General features: G+C 39.5%; 1 long non-coding RNA gene across 1 annotated transcript in view; it reads right to left on the bottom strand.

Moving 5' to 3' along the window:
• Window positions 1–572: 572 nt before the first annotated feature.
• The window catches only part of LOC133223299 (uncharacterized), a 312,054-nt gene continuing 292,793 nt past the window's right edge, over window positions 573–19,833 (bottom strand). Inside the window, exon 5 of the long non-coding RNA XR_009728518.1 lies at window positions 573–699. This is a non-coding gene — a long non-coding RNA (uncharacterized LOC133223299). The remainder of the gene's footprint in view (window positions 700–19,833) is intronic.

Here is a 19,833-nt window from a genome sequence, read left to right on the forward strand (position 1 = left end):
AGAAAATACTTTTTTCATTTTTGTTTACACTGCCATCCAAGTTCAGTGAAATCTGCCAACAAAAAGGAACAGAACATATTTCTACCTTCTCTTATCTCACTACTCCTTGTTTGAAGTCCCAGTTAGCAATTTACAAGTGAAAACATGTCTTGAAGAGAGATAACTCTGGTCATGATAGTTGTATTTCCAACAAAACCAACCACCTTTTCCCTGTGGTACACCAGAGCTGCTGAGCTGATTTTCATCTTGTGATTGAAATCAACAAATTCTTAGTGCCATGGAGCGTACAGCAGCCATAATTCCAAAAGCCTCCTATCAACAGATTTTCTATAATTCCCCTACATTTTCTGAGTTAATATTTCAAAGACATGACTTTCTGTCACAAATACATTATGCAAACATTATTCCCAGTATAAGTGTCTATGCAGACATCTGAAAATGTTACTAAATTTAAAAACAAAAAACTAAATGGAATATAAGGAAAAACATCTGTAGTTTTCAGGAAGTGCAGGAAACAAAGCGGTAAATAAAAAAATCCCAAAGTGAACTCAGCCTCAAGGAATGCAGGTTACTAAACGGATTATTGGGAAGAATATTTTGGAAATCAATTTCACCCAAAGCATGCCCATATTAAAAGGGAAATTATGGTACCTTAATCGCACTTCCTAGCCGTGGTTGTTGAGACTATATGTTGATCACCTGGGAAGCAAAAAACAGAAGATTAATAATATTGTGCATATTTTAATTATTGATTAAGAAGAGCAACTCTATCACATATTAATCCTTTATAAAAATAGTTTTATCCTTCTTATTTTAAAATGGAGAAAAGCAGAATACATAGCTTTTGATATCTGTTATTTTATTCCAGATAGAGGCAGCTTCAAATAAGAAAAATAACAAGAGAATGATGCCTGAGGTTTTCATTAAATAGTTTACATATATTCATGAAAGCTGTCAACTCAGAAACCAAGGAAAATTTATAAAAACTTTTATCGTTATAAAATATCTACCCTAAAACATATCTATCAGGTGCTTATCTCTAATTTGTTTAGACTCAAATATATTCTCTACCCTTCCACAACCTAAAGTATTTAACAGTAAAATCTCTGACTGGTGCTTTTCTATGTGTATATGGGTTCTCCCTGGGATGAAGTACATAACTGGTGAATGTAGTAGCATTCTGGGGGCCATTCCTCTGGTGTTTACCTAGGTGAGACATGGAATGTCTATAAATGTTGGGGGATTCAAGAAGCATTTGGGCCTCCAGACTGTCAGGGTTGAAGGTTTCACCTTTCTCACAGCTTCCTGGGGAGATGTGCAAGGACCTCTAACGCAAGGACCTCTAACAAGGAGTGTCTTCCAGTAGGGACAGGGCAGAGACCAAAGGGCTCCTAATGGTGTAAGACCTGGGATAGTAGGGGGCAGGGGCATTAGGAACCCACTGGGGAAACTGGGTGGCCACTGGCTAGGCCACCCCTCCATAGGTACCCCTCTTGCCTACTGTCGTGGTTTAAAACCAGTCAGGCAGCTCGTTTACTCCCCCCTTTCTTTCCCTCCCCCTACTCCCAGAGGGACAGAGAGGAGAATTGAAAAGAATGCAACTCCCACGGGTTGACATAAGAACAGTTTAGTAACTAAGGTATAACACAAATCACTGCTGCTGCCACCAATAATAATAATAATAAGGGAAATAATAAGGGAAGAGAATACACCTCACCACCAGCCAACCGATAACTCACCCCCCCAGCCTGACCAAGCACGAACCCATACCTCATCCAACCCTGCAGCCCTTCTGGGTAACTCTCAGTTACATCCTGAGCATGATGTGCTGTGGTATGTAATGCCTCTTTGGTCAGTTTGGGTCAGGTGTCCTGTCTCTGCTTCCTCCTGGCTCTCCCTCCTCCCTGGCAGAGCATGAGGCTCACAAAGTCCTTGGTCAGACTAAAACATCAGCGTTATCAACTCCGATCCCAGGCCGAAAGTCAAAACACAAAGCTGAACCAGCTACTAAGAAGGAGAAAAAATGACTGCTACAGCTGAACCCAGGACACCTACTCTCCCATTTTTTCCACTCTGTAACTACCCCTCTTGCCTCATCTTGCTAACATCTTGTGTCAAACTTCTGGAAATGCATGAGCTTACCAGCTATCAGCATAGTAGTACCTGCATCAAGCAACAGCATTGCTTGGATAGTTTACTGAGTTATTGAGAGAATGTGACTGTAAGTTATCCATATTTTACAATTAAACCTAAAGCAAGACTACAGTTCTAAATGCTTCAAAACTTCAAGGTTATACATAGCTTAAAATAAAATCTGAAGTTAAAAAGTTGTATATGGTGCCACTTTCATACTAGGCATACAAAATACACCTAAACCAAACCCATCGCAAACAGTTCCAGAATCAGAAGGCTTGCAATGACCAAGGCATAACTGCCTGCTGCAGCTTAGGCCAAGCTCTGCTTGCTCTGTGCAGCAAAAATCTCAGGTATGAAACCAAGTTTGAAATTGCATTTAACAGGATCTTTTATTTTGCGGTGGAGATTTTAAGTTGTTACTGGTTGCCTTTAAAAATTAATTTACAGTTGCCAGACTCATTCCACCTCTCTTTGTCAGCAGAATTCAGGTCTTTACTAAAAGAGCATCTGTCAGCATTATCTTCGGACAATTTCACATGAAGCAAAGACATTTTGCAGGTTGAATTTTTCTCTTTTACTTTAGTATTTGTAAGTTATCTGCATAATAGGACTCAATTGTCCAGAATATGCAAACAGCTATGACTCAATCAATAAAAGAAAAAAAACTTATTCTCAGGGCTGTTAATTGACAGCACAGAAGCTATTTGTTATATTGGAGTCAGCCAACTTGCCATGCTCTTAAAGCTGAAAGCACATATATTTGGTTATACATGGTTTGCTTTGCAATAACTGAAACTGTTGGTTTGTTCTGAGGTGGAGCAAATGCATGGTAGGCTGGAAATTTATAAAATAACTCATGGCTTTTAAGGCTGATGGAAACTTGTGGAAATACAGAGAAGTTGTGTGGACTTAAACAAAAAACAACAGAAGAAACAACAAGGAGAAACAACATGCTATTTTATTAGCCTCCAAAATGTAACTGCTTAAGTAAAAAGTATTAAGTTTCATTAACAAGACACCGTATGATTATGGGAGAACATAACCTTTCCCCAGAGGAGGTTTGCTTGACCAAATAATTTATCTCTACTATATATATATAAATACACACACATACATGCATACACACAAAAAGATACAACTACACAAAAATAAGGAATAAACAACATGCAGTTCATTACACAAACATTTGTCCACATTTCTGAAGACATCAAGCAATTCTACCTTTTTTTTTCTTTTTAAGGGAAAAAAAAATACTTCCAGCAGACAAATGTATTACTGAGAACTACTTCTGAAAGAACTCATATTCTTTCCTTTAGTAATGTTGTTTTAAAATTGAAGATGAAAGGATAGGTGCTCATCAAGTATGAGCGCTGCTCTGGATGAAATACAGACATGTGCTACCAATGCCATGGTTACCACTGACTTGACATTCCACCAGAATCCCACAAAAATCCAATAGTGTTAAGGCTGAAATTAGTTTGCCCAGACAATGACCAGTCTTCCATGTGTGTAGTAGAGGGAGAGGAACAAAATGAATTGCATTGCCATGGGAATTGAGTTTACTACTTGCTTTACTAAGAGATTAATGCCTATTGTCAGCAGATTTTATGATAAATTATCATAATTTTGCATTATTGTAATGAAGATGCATCATGCTGTGAGTTGCTCACACACTGTAGAACACTTTTCCTCTAATCACCAAGGGCTTTTAGTTCTGTGTATTATTTTACAAAAAGTAGGCTGTTTAGATTGTGACTATTTCAGATTTTAACATTAAAAAGAGACAAACACTTCAGCTTGGAGTTTTTTACAGCACTAGAAGATAACACAGCTAAAGACCGCAAGCTATTACATCAGCCTGTGATTTGGTGCAAGAGAATCAGATGAAAGCAGGCAATGTTGTTGCCATTTCATCTACACAATCTATAATTTGGGGTTTTACTTCGGATTTTACATCCCCACCATAAGTGGTCTTCAAAGGTATGTGAAGGATCAGTCACTTATTTGGACTGTCACACCCCTATTACAGGACACAGATAATTTTATGCCCACTGGAACAAGGCTTCTGGCTTAGTTTCCTCCAAAGGAACTCCATTTGCATGCACCAAAACACTCTGAACTGACACAAAAATGCGATAAACAGGAATAATCGAACAATTCACTTTAAAACCATGCTACTGCTCCAAACTAATAACTGTTTCTCTTGTCGAGAGGAAGAGATGGGGATATGCTTAGAGAAATACAGTACCATGGTAGGGTAAGGAAAGAATATCCCTTTATATAACTCAGTGCCCTTTCCTTGCCCTTGTCTGCAAGTATCACATAATATCCAAATTCATCCTGAAAGGGTAAGAACTTGGGAGGACCCTCCTGTTAGCAGGGATGACATGGTTATCTAGTAAGCAAGCATTAAGCCCATATATTTATTCAAAACTGGACATTTGGCCTTTTATTTCTTTGCTGTCCTTTCAGTGAAGTGCTTTTCCTACAGTGAAAGGTGTTCTGAAATTCTGCTGCCATGATTCCTTGTAACCAGAAGATGTATACGTTTGTTTTAAATTGGAGAGGAAGCACAAATGGCATGTTGGTATAATATTTTCAAAATACTGTGCTGATTAAATACATTTTCAAGGCTGTAATTCTATTGATGACTGCCTGAAAAACAGCTCCTGTCATTAAATCTGAAGCAAGTTTTGGTGTATTTTTAAGATTCTCATTTTTGAGGCTTTTTCTTAATAATACAATAAATTATTTCACCTAAAGGAGAGCAAAAGGCCAAGTTTGGGAAGAAGAAAGGTAAAGAGGTCTCTCTTCCTAAGAACACCCACAAGCAATGGGAAAACCCTGAAGGACAAGCTCAGTCTGTAGATTATGCCCAGATGCTTCCAATTTTTAATTTTCTGAAGATTGAAGGAATTGCTAGGAAAGTACAAGTCATAGAACTCAAGTGTATAAAGGATTCATTTTCCTGAAACGGGTCCCTGACCTTTTGCAACAGAGATCTGCCACGTCTCCTGGTATGCTGACATTATGAGTTTGCAATACCCAAGACCAGGGGTTTTAATCTAGAGAAGCTGGTTTTATTTAATGTTGACGGACTAGATGCCTCTTTGTGCATCTGCACTCACCCAGTTTTAATTGACAGGTATGGAACTGCTTAGGTATGTCCTGTTGAAGGCTGACAGTATGTTTCCAGATTTTTATACACAGCCAAATTCAGACAGCTATAGCCAGTGGTTAATAATAATCTGCAATCAGGTTTGGGGATGGGAATCAGACAGCAGAGCAGAGGCAGCAGCAACAGTGATAAAGTCAAGGCACACCAAACTGAAGCAGAACTGGCCTCAAAACTGACAAAATCAAACACTCTTTGATGTAAGGAGGTCAGGGTTTCAAACAAGGAGTCATGAGTAGATCAGGAATCCAACAGCAAGAACATAGACTGAGCATAAAGGTACCGGATCATGACCAAGCCTAGAGAGCAGACACAGATCCAAAAGATAGGGGCTAGAAAGAAGGATTCTAAACGCGAGATGATAAATAATGAAAGTACTAATTATGGAGCCCAGTGCCCAGAAAAGGCTGCCCAACAGCATAGTTATCAGACCGATATTAGAAATGGTGAGGTTTGAACCTTCCCTCTTGGGTGACCTCAGCCCTCCCTAGGTGTCTCCCAAGCAGTAAAGTACTTCTTGTCATTATGGGCACTCCTTGTCTGCTCCCATTGCTTTTTGCCTTAAAAGTATGTGAAGTAAAAGTTTTCATCTGAAAAAATACAAAGACAACTATACTGTCTGCAACTAATTATATTTACCTGTCCATGGTAAAACAATATGCTTACTTCTTAGCAAGCAAAACTTACAGGTGGTGTTCCTAACATCTCCTAGAAAACCAACATTTTCCAAAATTCTCCATCAACTATGAATAATACGTAAAAAGCATTATTCTGGCATTTTTATTGTAAGTTTTGTTGTCAAATTTAAGCAATAAAAACTTGATTTGCTTCAATCCTTTTCTGGAAAATCAACTCAATCATATTTTTCTTGGCAACAGAAAGTAAATTTGAGTCAAAGTAAGTGATTTGGTTTAGTATTATCTCTTGCTTTCTGTATGCATTTCATATGTATTTATGTCTGCCTTTGTTTATAATGCATGTAAATGCTGGTTTTGCACAGTTGGTGGAACCTGGTTGAGTGAACACAGGAGCAGTGATCAAATTCCAGAATTATAATAGTTCAGATTTTTTTTCTGTACTCTGTGCCACACAAGCTCACTGTATAATTCAACTGCATTCAAATTACACTTAAAGAATTTACTGCTTATAATAAAACAAAGCCTCCAAAATAGTTTTTAAAATGTTTTAGTGATTTTTTTTTTCCTAAACCCAGGTCACTCAGAATTTCACAGTGCCTCAGAAAAAGGTTTGCTTACCATTAGGGATTGCATGTTTATTCCATCTATAGAATAAATAAACAAAACAACTCAGTGCTTGTTCCATATTCCTCATATGTCTTTATAACATCTTACACTGCCTCATACTTAAATTCTTCAGGTATTGCTTGCTTTGATTGGCTGTATAATACAATGCATTAATACTTAAAAACCCTGTGTAAATAAAATAATCTTGACAATCAACAGCCATATTCCGTTAGACCTAGCACTTGCAGTGGAAAGGGATACCATTACAAATCCCATCAGATTAAAAGAAAGAAATATCTGTCTCAGTCCAGAGTGGCTTTCTATTATACCAGACACTAATGGAAAATGAAGTACACCTTGGCATTGAGCTTTTCAGTTTTTCGGAAAATTGATGTGTGGGGGGTTTGCAGCCCAAACAACAGATTACCCAGATTCACCACTGCAATCTGTTGTCTGTGACAGACCAATGATGAGTTGATAATTTCAATGATTGACAGCCTGAATTGTTTTAGCAACACACTAAAGGAGAAGACAATAAAATGTTCACAGAAAACATTAGACAAACGTGCAGAATTTCAAGACATTCATAATGCTACCTAGATACCTAAAGGACAGACAACTGAAATACATACTCACATAGATACACATTTACTAATAGTTTATCTCTTCTTCAGTTTCTCTCAGCTGATGATCACTAGGTTCTTACAGAAGATATACATTAGAGCCCCTCCCAGTCCTGGTATCTCAGCATGCAAGATCATCCAAATGGCTTGAGGAGAGAATATAGAAAATTTCATCTTTCTTTGGCTTGTTCAGGCTGAGAAGGCTTTAACTCATCTAATACTGACTTCCTTATAAGAGCAGAAAACATGGTGGCCTTCTACAATAGAGCTACAGCATTGGTAGATAAGGAGAGAGAAATTGATGTCATCTAACTGGACCTGTGCAAAGCATTTGACACTATCCCACATGACGTTCTTGTCTCTCAACTGGATGGACCACTCAGTGGATAAGGAATTGGCTGCATGGTCACACTCAAAGAGTTGTGGTCAACAGCTTGATGTCCAAGCAGACACCAGTGATGAGTGGTGCTCCTCAAGGGTTGGTATTGGGACTGGTGTTGTGCAACATCTTTGTCAGCAGCATGGTAGTGCACCCTCAGCAAGTTTGCCAATGATACCAAGCTGTGTAGAACAGCTGACACACTGGAAGGAAGAGATGACATCCAGAAGGACCTTGACAGGCTTAAGGCCCATGCAAACCTCATGAAGTTCAACAAGGTCAAGTGCAAGGTCCTGAGCCTGGGTCAGGGCAATCCCAAGCACAAATACAGGCTGAGCAGAGACTGGAGTGACAGCAGCCCTGAGAAGGACCTGGGGGTGTTGGTCGATGCAAATCTCAGGATGACCTCTTAGTGTGTGCTTGCAGCCCAGAATGCCAATCATATCCTGGACTGCGTCAAAAGAAGTGTGACCAGCAGGTCGAAGGAGATTATATTTTCCCTCTATTCAGCTCTTGTGAGACTCCACCTGGAGTACTGCATCCAGTTCTGGGGTCCCCAGCATAGGAAGGACATGAACCTTATGGAGCAAGTCCAGAGGAGATGCTCAGAGGGCTGGAGCACGTCTCCTGTGGGGACAGGCTGAGAGAGCTGGGCTTGCTCAGCCTGGAAAAGAGAAGGCTGTGTGGAGACCTTAGAGCAGCCCTCCAGCATCTGAAAGGGACCTGTAAGGATTCTGGAGAGGTGCTTTTTGCAAGAGCAAGTAGGACAGGGGGAATAGGACAAGAGCAATAGGACAGGGGGAATAGCTTTAAACTGAAAGAGGGTGGTGTATTTAGATTAGATATTAGGAAAAAGTTCTTTACTGTGAGGGTAGTGAGGCACTGGAATAGGTTTGCCCAGAGAAGCTGTGGCTGCCCTGTCACTGGAAGTATTCAAGGCCAGGTTGGATGGGGCTTTGAGCTACCTGGTCTAGTGGAAGGTGTCTCTACCCATGGCAAGGAGGTTGGAATTCAGTGATCTTTAAGGTCCCTTCCAACCATAACTATTCTAGGGTTCTACGCCTGTCCCCTCCTATGAAATGCTCTTACTCATCAAGGAGGGAAGTTGGAAAGAAACCCAGAGAAAGAAGAAACTGCAAATATGTCCTTACCCAGCCCCAGCTATGCCAAGTGAAAAGCTGCCTGGGCCTACACATCTCACAGCCTACATTCCAGCTGCTCCTCACTGCTGCTCTGGCAGAGGCACCCACTTCCCTAGAGCTGCTGGGAGCACAGGCTACCGGCTTGCCTTCCAATCTGTTTCAATCACAGTGAAACAAGTTTAAGTGACAGGCTGTGCTTCATTTGTCAAAAAATTCTTTCAGCAAAACTCCTAGAAGCTACTCAGTCATGAGGCTTGAGGAGGTGGGAATGCAGCGAGAGCTTTTAACTAAGCACAGCAGGCTGACCTCAGCAGAGTCACAGAGAAACTGGGTAACAACCTTTCCACTTAAGAAAGACGGGGTACCCACTGATGTGCATTTGGAAATCTTACTCCTCAAGGGAAGTTAAGTCTGCAGCAGATTCAGAGTTCAAACAGATCTATGTATGATCTGCAGTTGGAAACTGACAGCAACAGATTACAAATGCAAAATATGCATGAGACAAGAAAGATTCTAGGATTTCCTCTAAGCAAACACAAAGCTGCTGCTGTTCCGAGACCAAAATAATGCTGTGGTTTCCCCCATTCACTCCACATTCTTAAACCTGGACAGAACCAGCAGACAGACATTCCCAGTTAACAGTCCTAGACACAATCACTTGCTCACACTCTGTGCTTACACAAGAGCTCTTAAATAGGAATGACACAAATCTGTATGACATAATTACACTAAGCTTCTTAAACAAGTGTTCGTTCTTCCATGTTTGTTCGTATTTTACACTATCCTCCTGAAATACCCCATCTTAAGAAAGTTCAGGAAGGTTTGAGCAACATATTCTGAGATAAAAGCTCCACTGTCTTTCATTCCTCAGTCTGTGCAATATTTATGTTAGCCTGTTTTAAGTTGTATCTGGCTTGGTTAGTATTTCTCCCACTTACATGAAACTATTCAAGGAAACATTCAGCACTGCATAAATTCATGGTTCCAAACACATTTATTCCTTACTCTTTTTCCTTATTAGTCCTCTGTCCACTGATAAACATTAACTAACAGCAAACTCAAACTCATATCCTTTACTTTTACAGCTTACCCTTTACTTTTCTACATCTGCAAAAATTTCAGTACCAGAAAGCAAAGGGTATCTACAAGGCCATTCAAGTTAAGAATCACACACATACAGTTACATTATGTTCATGAATTCCCACACATCTCTCTGTGGCAGAACCTACAATGTAGCAAATGCATTTGCACATTCCCATATACGCATTGTGTATGTACATAACTGCACATGAGACAGGACAGAAACTTGGTTAATCAAAGATTAGTCACACTGATGTGTGACATAAGGAATAGCAAATTTTGCCTGAGATATTAAAACTAGAAGTCTAAGTTATTTTGATATTTGCAACAAGTGTTTTTTTAGCAGCCTGCTGACTTAGGCATTTGGGGTTCAATTTATATTTAGACAAGATCTATTTTGCATCATTTTGGCATTTAAAGTATCATTTAACAGCAAGCTACAAACAATTTTAGCCTTTACAGTAAATTCAAATAACATTTACAACAAAAAAAAAAAAGTACATTTCCAGAGCTTCTCTGTGAGATAATTTAAATAGTCAATTTTAATTTTCAGTAGGTTCGAAAATGCCATTAGAAAACATGCATTTAGGATCTGGTATATTGTGTTGTACAGAACAAAATCCCAAGGCCTGAGTAATATTACAAACATTGGCAATCTTGTTGCTAGGTGTTCTCAGACACTGCTAAAACTTGTTTCAAATTACTGGACATATTTGCTCTTAATCAGCTTTGATCTCAGGTCTGAAAAAGCTCAAAAATATTTCTACATCTCCTACTGCCACCAGCCCCTGCACTTTGAATTCATGTATTTTGTACGTCTCTACTTAACGCCCGGTGATAAATGAATACCTGCAGGATTTCCAGAATTTACAAACCATCTTATCCAGCAAATTATTTAAGCATGCAAATAGTTTCACACATTCCCTGACATTCCTGCAAATGAGAACAGAATCGGAGCTGTAGCATTAATACATCATACTCAAATTAAAACTTTGCAATGCATGAGTTGTTCAGATTTGTATTCAAATAGAACAAACATGTGTCAGATCCAGAGGGGGTACTGAAGCTGACATTAAGTTTTACTTTTGGGATTTTTCCCTGCATACTAAGTTTGGGTTCAAGGCCTTTGCTTCAGTAGGCACTTAAGAATAACCATCTTAAAAAAAAACATATTTCTCATCAAAGGAGTCTTTTGAATTTACAAAAATCAAATGGAATGCTCTTCTTGCCCCATTTCCAGATTTGCAATTATCTTATGATATTAACTACAGCAGCCAAACTCTTTAAAGAATGGTTTACACAGGTAGTTTTTTAGTTGATGCAGTATCACTGCTGTTTTAAAATATTTATGTCGCTTGTTTGTGTTACTTTGCTAATTTTATTGTAATTTAATATGAATTAATAGCTCTGTGGTTATAAAGTATTTAATCAGTTACAACTCTTAATTATGCCACAGCATTGCTTGATAAAACAATACACTATTGGGATTAAATCAAATTAATTAAATTAATCTGCTATCATCTTTTATGGGTAATTCATTGCACAATGAAAGCAGTTGTGAAATTATTTTCATGGCAACTAGCCTAAACAGACTTTGCATATATTCTTACTTTAATAACAGAGAAAAAGTGTCACTGTTTTCAATGGTTTCCTACAGATCAGCATGAGGATCCTAACTGTCACAAAAATAGACAGCCATAGAAACTTAGTAATGAGGTGACCTTGTTTCTGAGGTAATGCTGAAATAGAGGACTGCCATACTTGGCTCCAGTCAGTAACTGCCCAGCTAAGAAGCCTGTCCCCAAGAGTTGCCAACAAACCACTGCTTTAGGACTTACTTAGCTAGAGGTCGCACCTTTGCCTGATGAGGTCATGAGAAAACTTTTTCTCCATGAAGTTGTCAGATTGCATCTTGAACCTGCCTAAGCTTTTGCCATCTGCCACACTCTGTGACAGCAACATCCACGCACTAACCACTACATGGGAAAGTACTCCATTTGCTCACTTTAAAGCTGCTACTGGATAATTTAATATATTCTAATCCTACTTCTTGTATCATGAAAAAGAATTACTAAATTGCCCAAGACCACTTTTCCCCACTTTGGAACTTATATCTCTCTATAAGGTCCACACTGCAGCTGCATCTCTCAGGCTGAACAGTCCAAATCTGTTTAGTGTCTCCTCACACAATGTCATTCCATCCAGTTGTTCCCCCTTTAGGTATTTTTAGTTCTATTAGTTATGCATAGCCATTTGTTCTATTTGGTATTGCCTAGCACTTGTCATGACTAAATTGTACTTTAATTATTTCAGATCTTTTTTATGTGACAACATCATTTAAAATTATAATTCCGTCCTTGCTGAAATGCTTTCAAATCTCTCTGAAGCTGTTGTGTCTGCAACTTTTCAATTCTAGCTTTTATATCACACAAGCCATTTAAAAAAATAATAAACATGACAGTCTCATGTTTAATATTTGTCACAAGCTCATGACAGACTTTAAACCACTTTCCTGTGTGACAGCACACATTCAAGACAATGAGTTCACATTCAGCCATGACCATGTCACTGATGATTTACCCTAGATTATAATTCCAATGTTCACTTCCGAGAACAGCATGTGGTAAACTTTTAAAAAAGCAACTTAAATCCAAATAAACTGCAATCCTTGCCCTGTCCCCATCTACTGAATCAGTTAATTGTGAAACAATCCCTTGTCAGTCATCTGGGGCTTCTTCTGTCACCTGTCAATCTCAGGTGTGAGTCATAGATAACAGTTCAGAGACTGTTCTGACCAGCTCCACAGATGCTTTAGGGTGAATTTCTGTAGTCTGATGACGTGAATACAAACCATGTCCCTAATTATTTTTCTAAATTTATTCCTCCCTGGACCCTTGCATTATCTCCTTAAATCAGTGAAAAAACTGATTATATTTCCAGGGCTTCTCACAATGAGAGGAAGCATTTAATTAAATATTTGTAGAATATAATATTCAATACTGCATCTTTGAAAAATGACTGCCACGTATTTTACCTGGTAACAAAACTAAATGTAAAAAATACCTTAAAATAGACATTTTACTGAATGAAGTGTGAAAATATTCACACTCCAAAGACTGGTTCATCTCTTCTGACTTCAATTATTGTATGTTAAATGGATGGGTATCATCTTGTATCACAGCCCTACAAAAGACTTGAAGAGATGGAGCAAAACTGCTGCAGTTTTTGGAGAAAAAAAGTTAGAAAAAGGAACTGCTCACAGCTATAAAGCCTAGCAAAAAGATTTTGAGATGGCTGAGTTGATATGACTTCTCAGCACCATTTCTCATATATGTTCAATAGCTCACACGGTAGAACCTTTGTTTTAAACTATATTTTAGATTTTTCCTTCTCACAAAGTATTTGCAGAGATGCAGTTCTGTGCCTAACCATAATATAATTTGTCCTCTGTATAATTTGTCCCTTTACTAATTATCTACTTTTGCTGTTCGCAGGGCTTTACTGCAGTGACGCCTTATCAGAATGCACACATGAAAGGATGAAGATCGCTCAACAAAAACGAGATTGCGACTGCCTTTACCAGGAGGTATCTACTCCGTGCAACATCTTTGCATCACTAGCTACACCATGTTTTATAGTTCAGGCATTACTGAGCTGATTTTTTTTCCCAGCACTCATCTTCCTCCTAAGCCTGCTGCTTCTGGGTTTTTTTGTGTTTTCTGTAGACAGAGAAATTAATAAAGTTTTGCTTCTGTCTAAGTAATAAGCTGTCACATGAGATGGCAGGAAGGGTGGTACCAAAGGACACCAAGTGATGTAATTGTATGAAATCTGCACCACTGCAATGAACCACACTGAACCATGTTCACTGGGGTTCTCCTGGAGCAATGAAATTACATACTTCATGTACGTCTTTTTTGAACGTAGCAAAAGGTTTGTGCAGAGTGGCCGGGAGTTGGCTGTTCCACTGTGACCCTTGCTACCACTCAGTTCAGGCTTGGTTTCCTCTTCCAGCATTTTCATCCGTGGCGCTAAAAACAACCCTTAATATACTTGTAGGTAATTTTAAAAGGTGACCATGCTTCCCATGTCATACAGAAAAATGCCTCCACTGAAGAACAGTGTAGATGTCATGAGGTTGCATTGTAATTACTGAGAAGAAGGAGCACAGATGATTCCAGGCTGGTTCCAATTGCCTTTGAAACACAGGAGGAGGAGGAATGCCTAATACATAGAAAAGCAGGCATCAGATTTGAATTTGAGAGGGAACCTCACTGGTGACACTCAGCAGTATGGAAAGAAACTCCCTACATGACTCGGTCAAACAAATGTAAATAAAAAGTAAATGCAAAACCAAGAGCAAGTAAAAGTTCTACCTAGCACCTACATGTGCCTGGGAGGGGGCAACTCAAAGGAGACGCAAATACATTTGTGCATTTCAGCTGTGACCTCCCACCTCACTCCTGGACATCTGGGGGTTTAAGCATAGACTCACTCTGGCTGTCACAAACCCCTAAGATAAAAGCAAACAGCTCAAGAAACTCACTGTCCACGAATGAACATCATGATGTAGCATTTTAACTTACTGACTAAATACTAAGACTGTGTTCCGATTTCAGCTGGGATAGATTTGATTTTCTTCACAGTAGCTGATACAGTGCTGCATTTTGACTTTAGTGTAAGAATAATGTTGATAACACAACGGTGTTTTAGTTGTTGGCAAGTGGTACTTACTCTAAATCAAGGACTTTCACTTTCTCATGTTCTGCCAATATGGAGGGCACAATGAGCTGGGGAGGGAGAGGAGTGGGAGAAGTACAGAAAGGACAGCTGACCCAAACTAGCCAAAGAGGTATTCCATACCAGAGAACATCATGCCCAGTATATGAACTGGGGGGGAGTTGGTCTGAAGGGGCTAATCACCACTCCAATCAGGCTGGGTACTGGTCAGCAGATGGTGAGCAACTGTATTGTGCACCACTTCAGGGTATTGTCATTATAATTTATTTCAATTATGAAACTCTTATCTCAACCCATGGGTTTTACATTTTTTCTGATTCTCCGCCCCATCCCACTGGGGTAGGAGAGTGAGTGAGCAGCTGTGTGCCAGCGAGGGTTAAACCAGGACACAGCATTACAAGAACAATGTTTAAAAAATGTATCTTTCATTTTCTGAGGAACTTTATTCCTACAATGCTTTCTTATTTAGGAGGTAACTCTAGGTCAAGACCTAGCACTAACATCTTCTAGATCATATAAATTGTATAGAATCGCATCTGCATTTCTGCCCACAGCTAGTAGGAATTATGTTTCCTGATGGTTACTTAGCAACTGAAGGTTAGAAAGAGAATAACTAGGGCATTAAAAGGTTTTCTTTCTGTTACTCTCCTACTTTTTCCTTTATATTCAGCAGTTATAAATATTTCATTTGACATAAAAGAACACATGTAAATCTTAAAAGTCGGCTATTGAAGCTGTTCAGTCTGAGCAGTCTTCACACATACAGAGCTATCTTCAATATGCGAACATACTAGGGGCAACAGTTCCCAACTCCCTTTCATGCAAGCCTTCTACCTTTCATTACTCCTCATTCTAGCACATACACATGCTGGTTAGAGTTTGTGGTCTTAAGGAGTGCCTCCTTTTTAGTTCCCTGGAAAGCAAGAAGAAAAAAACCCAGAGCTCTCCACATTGCACTGTGCATAAGGCAATGCTGCTCACAAGTCACAGAGCTCAGTCATGAAGGTGAAAGGTGCTTATACAACTCTCTCAGCACGGACACACCTAAGTCCAAAAAGACAGAAGATTACAGATAGGTACCATGGTCTTAAAGGTCAAGAAAGAAAAAGAAAAGCAAAGAAACCAAAAAAGGAAGCAAGGGAATAAGAAAACATGACACATGAAGAGAATAGCAGACACTAGGGAGAAGCACACCACAGAGTAGGAAGATTCCAAAGAATAACCTTACATTACACTCAAATGTAGCCACTCCATCATGGCAATTATTCAGAAATATTTTAGAACTTGCCATCATCACTAACAGCTATTTACACTTGGAATGTACAGTTGAAGTTGCATAATACTGTACTTGTCCTGTCACTTATTTAGTACAAATTCAGTAATTTTTGCTGTGAAAATTCATGTGGAATCATAGAATGGTTAGCGTTAGAAAGGACCTTAAGATCATCTAGTTCCAACCCCCCTGCCATGGCCAGGGACGTGCCACACTAGACCATGTCGCCCAAGGCCCTGTCCAACCTGGCCTTGAACACTGCCAGGGACGAAGCATTTTCCACTTCTTTGGGCAAGCCATTCCAGTGCCTCACCACCCTTACAGTAATGAATTTCTTCCTTATATCTAACCTGAACTTTCCCTGTTTAAGTTTAAACCCATTACCCCTTGTCCTATTGTTACAGTCCCTGATGAAGAGTCCCTCTCTGGTATCCTTGTAGGTATGTCCAGATAGACGATGTCAACTGCTTTGCCCCTATCTATCACTTCTGTAGCCCCATCATAGAAGGCCACCAAATTGATCAGACAGGATTTTCCCTTAGTGAAGCCATGCTGGCTGTCATCAACCACCTTGGCATTTTCATATGCCTTAGCATGCCTTCCATGAGAATTTGTTCCATGACCCTGCCAGCCACAGAGGTGAGACTGCCTAATCTGTAGTTCCCCAGTGCTTCCATTTTCCCCTTCTTGAAAATGGGGGTTATATTTCCCTTTTTCCAGTCATTGGGAACTTCACCTGACTGCCATGATTTTTCAAATATGATGGGCAGTGGCTTAGCAACTTCGTTTGCCAGCTCCTTCAGGACCTGTGGATTGATTTCATCAGGTCCCATGGACTTGTGCATGCTCAGGTTCTTAAGATGATCTTGATCCTCTCCTACAATAGGCCTAAGGTGCTCATTCTCACAGTCCCTGCATTTGTCTTCCAAGACTTGAACAGCATGGCTAGAGCACCTGGCAGTGAAGACTGACATGTAAATCTTGAAAAATAGCTTGCAAGTGTTTTAAGCATGAAAAATCTGTTTCTGCAAAAAAACAAATGCCTAACAATGCCTAACAATGGCATTTCTTCATGTCATGGCTGTATGTTACAGGAAAAATACAAGTCACAGTTTAAGCGAGGTAACAGGGTAATATATGAGTGAAAGGGTTCCCGGCTGTCAGGAGAAGACCTGGCAACTGAAAAGTGAGAGAAAAATAAGGCATCATGAAAGAAGAATTAAAGCAGTGCTGTTTAGTCTCTCCTTTCTAAAATGGCACAGCTATGTTGAAGTATTTAAACCTATTATAGGAACACAGACACCCACACATTCCCCGATGCATGCAACATGCCACACTATCTTCAAGAGACTGATGAATGAAGTTTGTCAAGAAAGAGAAAGCGCGCCTTCATTTCAAGGAGAATTTCCAGAAAAACAGATCCAAATAGATTAAAAAAGAAAGAGCGGATGGAAAAAAAAAAAAAAAACCCAACAAAAAACAACAACAACAACAACAACAAAAAAGATGGATCAAGAGTTTGTGAAATGCCCCTCCTGTATGCTGTGAGTGTGAAATTGCTTAATTGGCTCTGCCAGCTTCAAAAGTTACTGCGGCCACAACAGTCCCTTCACCTGGAGGTTTCTTCCCTAACCTAGTAAAAGGGGTCGAATAAGAAAACCTTACCGTGTTAGATTTTAGTGATGTGGTAGACTTCCTACAGCTGTGGATGGAGACAATGGCTCTCTCTCTGGTAACCCCAGGTGGAAGACTAAAAATTGAACACCCTGTAGGCTGATTACCTGAGAGTGGCTGAAAGGCAGTTCACAATAACAACGTATTTTACAACTTGTAAGCATAATCCATTTGTATTTTCCCTCTCTCCACTTCCAGCAGGTCAGAAGATACTTGTGCCTGCAAATAATCAATCTGAGCTATATCTTGGCTACCTTAACACTGCCAGTAAAAAATAAAATGATAATAAAAAGCTTTTACATTCATCAAACACAAGAAGGCCAATGGCATCCTGGGTTGTATTAGAAGGGGGGTGGTTAGTAGGTCAAGAGAGGTCCTCCTTCCCCTCTACTCTGCCCTGGTGAGACCTCATCTGGAATATTGTGTCCAGTTCTGGGCCCCTCAGTTTAAAAAGGACAGGGACCTGCTGGAGAGAGTCCAGCGCAGGGCAACTAAGATGATTAAGGGAGTGGAGCATCTCCCTTATGAGGAAAGACTGAGGGAGCTGGGTCTCTATAGTTTGGAGAAGAGGAGATTGAGGGGTGACCTTATTAGTGTATATAAATATATAAAGGGGGAGTGTCAGAGGATGGAGCCAGGCTCTTCTCAGTGGCAAACAATGAAAGGACAAGGGGAATGGGTACAAATGGACACAAGAGGTTCCACTTAAACCTGAGAAGAAACTTCTTCTCAGTGGGGTGACGAACACTGGAACAGGCTGCCCAGGGAGGTTGTGGAATCTCCTTCTTTGGAGACATTCAAAACCCGCCTGGACACGTTCCTGTGTAACCTTATCTAGGTGTTCCTGCTCTGGCAGGGGGATTGGACTAGATGATCTTTTGAGGTCCCTTCCAATCTCTAACCTACTGTGATACTGTGATACTGTGAAACACACCAACCTCACCCAAAAAGGATTTTTATGTGTACATTTTGTTTTAAAAACAAGTACTAAAGAAGGCAATATCTCAGAGATCTCTGCTTGGGACAGTTACTGACAGCATCAGAAGAGATCCAACATCCAACATGCAGTGTTTAGAAAAAAGAATTAGTTGATCTTGTAATATCAACTTTGAAACTGCCTTCTCTAGCACCTAGAGAGAGCTTGCCCTTCAGGCAGGTTTTTACAGGCTCTCACAGCTTTACTTTGATTGCTGTTGTAGCTGAAATATATAGCTTTAATATGAAGGGATTATCTGTTATCCTGCCCTTTGGGAGAACCTCATGCTGTGACAAAGACTTTTCTGTGCTTAATCTCTTAAATTTAACAAAACTAACAAAAGTACAGCACATCTAGCATTACATTTTTTTTTTCCATAATGCCACTCATACCCTTGAGGGCTAAGTAATCACTGAATGGTATTTAACCTCATCACATCTGAATTTTAATTCTCTGATAAACTGAAGTTTGATGACATTTTTGGGTTCATAATCTGAATTGGCTAATGTCACGCTGCTCAATATGTCCTTTCTCTACTGTATTTCAGGGGAAAGAACCAAGTCAGAAAGGACTAGATCACAGCCCTGCAAATAAAAAAAAACCAAACCAACATCAACATCATGCACTTCAGGATCAACTGATTTTGGTATCCTCTGTCAAGTTTTACCCACAAGGATTACCCCTTGGTATCAACAGAACCATTTAATCCCTAGTTGTTATTCGGTATATTCCCTCCTGGCTCAGAAAAATCTTCACCAGCGGCTACTCTTTTCATGAGAGACTTAATAACCTGCTAGTGAAAGGACATTAGTTTGTTTCAACTTAGATCATACAAACCAGAGTTCTTTAAAGAACAAAAGCAGGAACAAAACCAGAGGGTTTATGCTGGGCTACGTGGCCCATCCTCATACTAGTGACACTTTCAAAGCTGAAGGGCACAAAGAAGGCAGAATATTGCTTGTCCAGAGTGTTACAGGCAAGCTTAGGACACTTAGCTTCACAGAGGTAATATGCCCAAAGAAAGCAGGAAGCCCAAGTCCTGCACCCTCCAGTGGGATATGGATTTGTGGGAATTGTGCTTGCAGCTAAGAACCATCATGTGTTACAACCAAGAATTTCAATTTATTTTAAAGACAAGGAAAACTGAATTTTATTAAAAAACTGTGTTTTTTTTTTTTAGAAAAACTTAATTTTTTAAGAATAAGATAACCCAACAAACTTTCTCAGTTAAAAACTGGATTTACTTTAAAGACAAAGACAACCTACAGATTGTAATTTTGCATAAGTAATTAGGGTTATGTTAAGTAAATCACTAAAAGTAAAATCAAATAAAAGTCTTCTCCTCCCATTTCAATTCACTTGCTCTTGGATTCAAATATGCATACAAATAC

This window comes from Neopsephotus bourkii, unplaced genomic scaffold, assembly GCF_033783945.1.
Source record: "Neopsephotus bourkii isolate Nb327-2 ecotype Australia unplaced genomic scaffold, CSIRO-AGI_Nbou_v1 NB_1634, whole genome shotgun sequence".
Taxonomy (NCBI): domain Eukaryota; kingdom Metazoa; phylum Chordata; class Aves; order Psittaciformes; family Psittacidae; genus Neopsephotus; species Neopsephotus bourkii.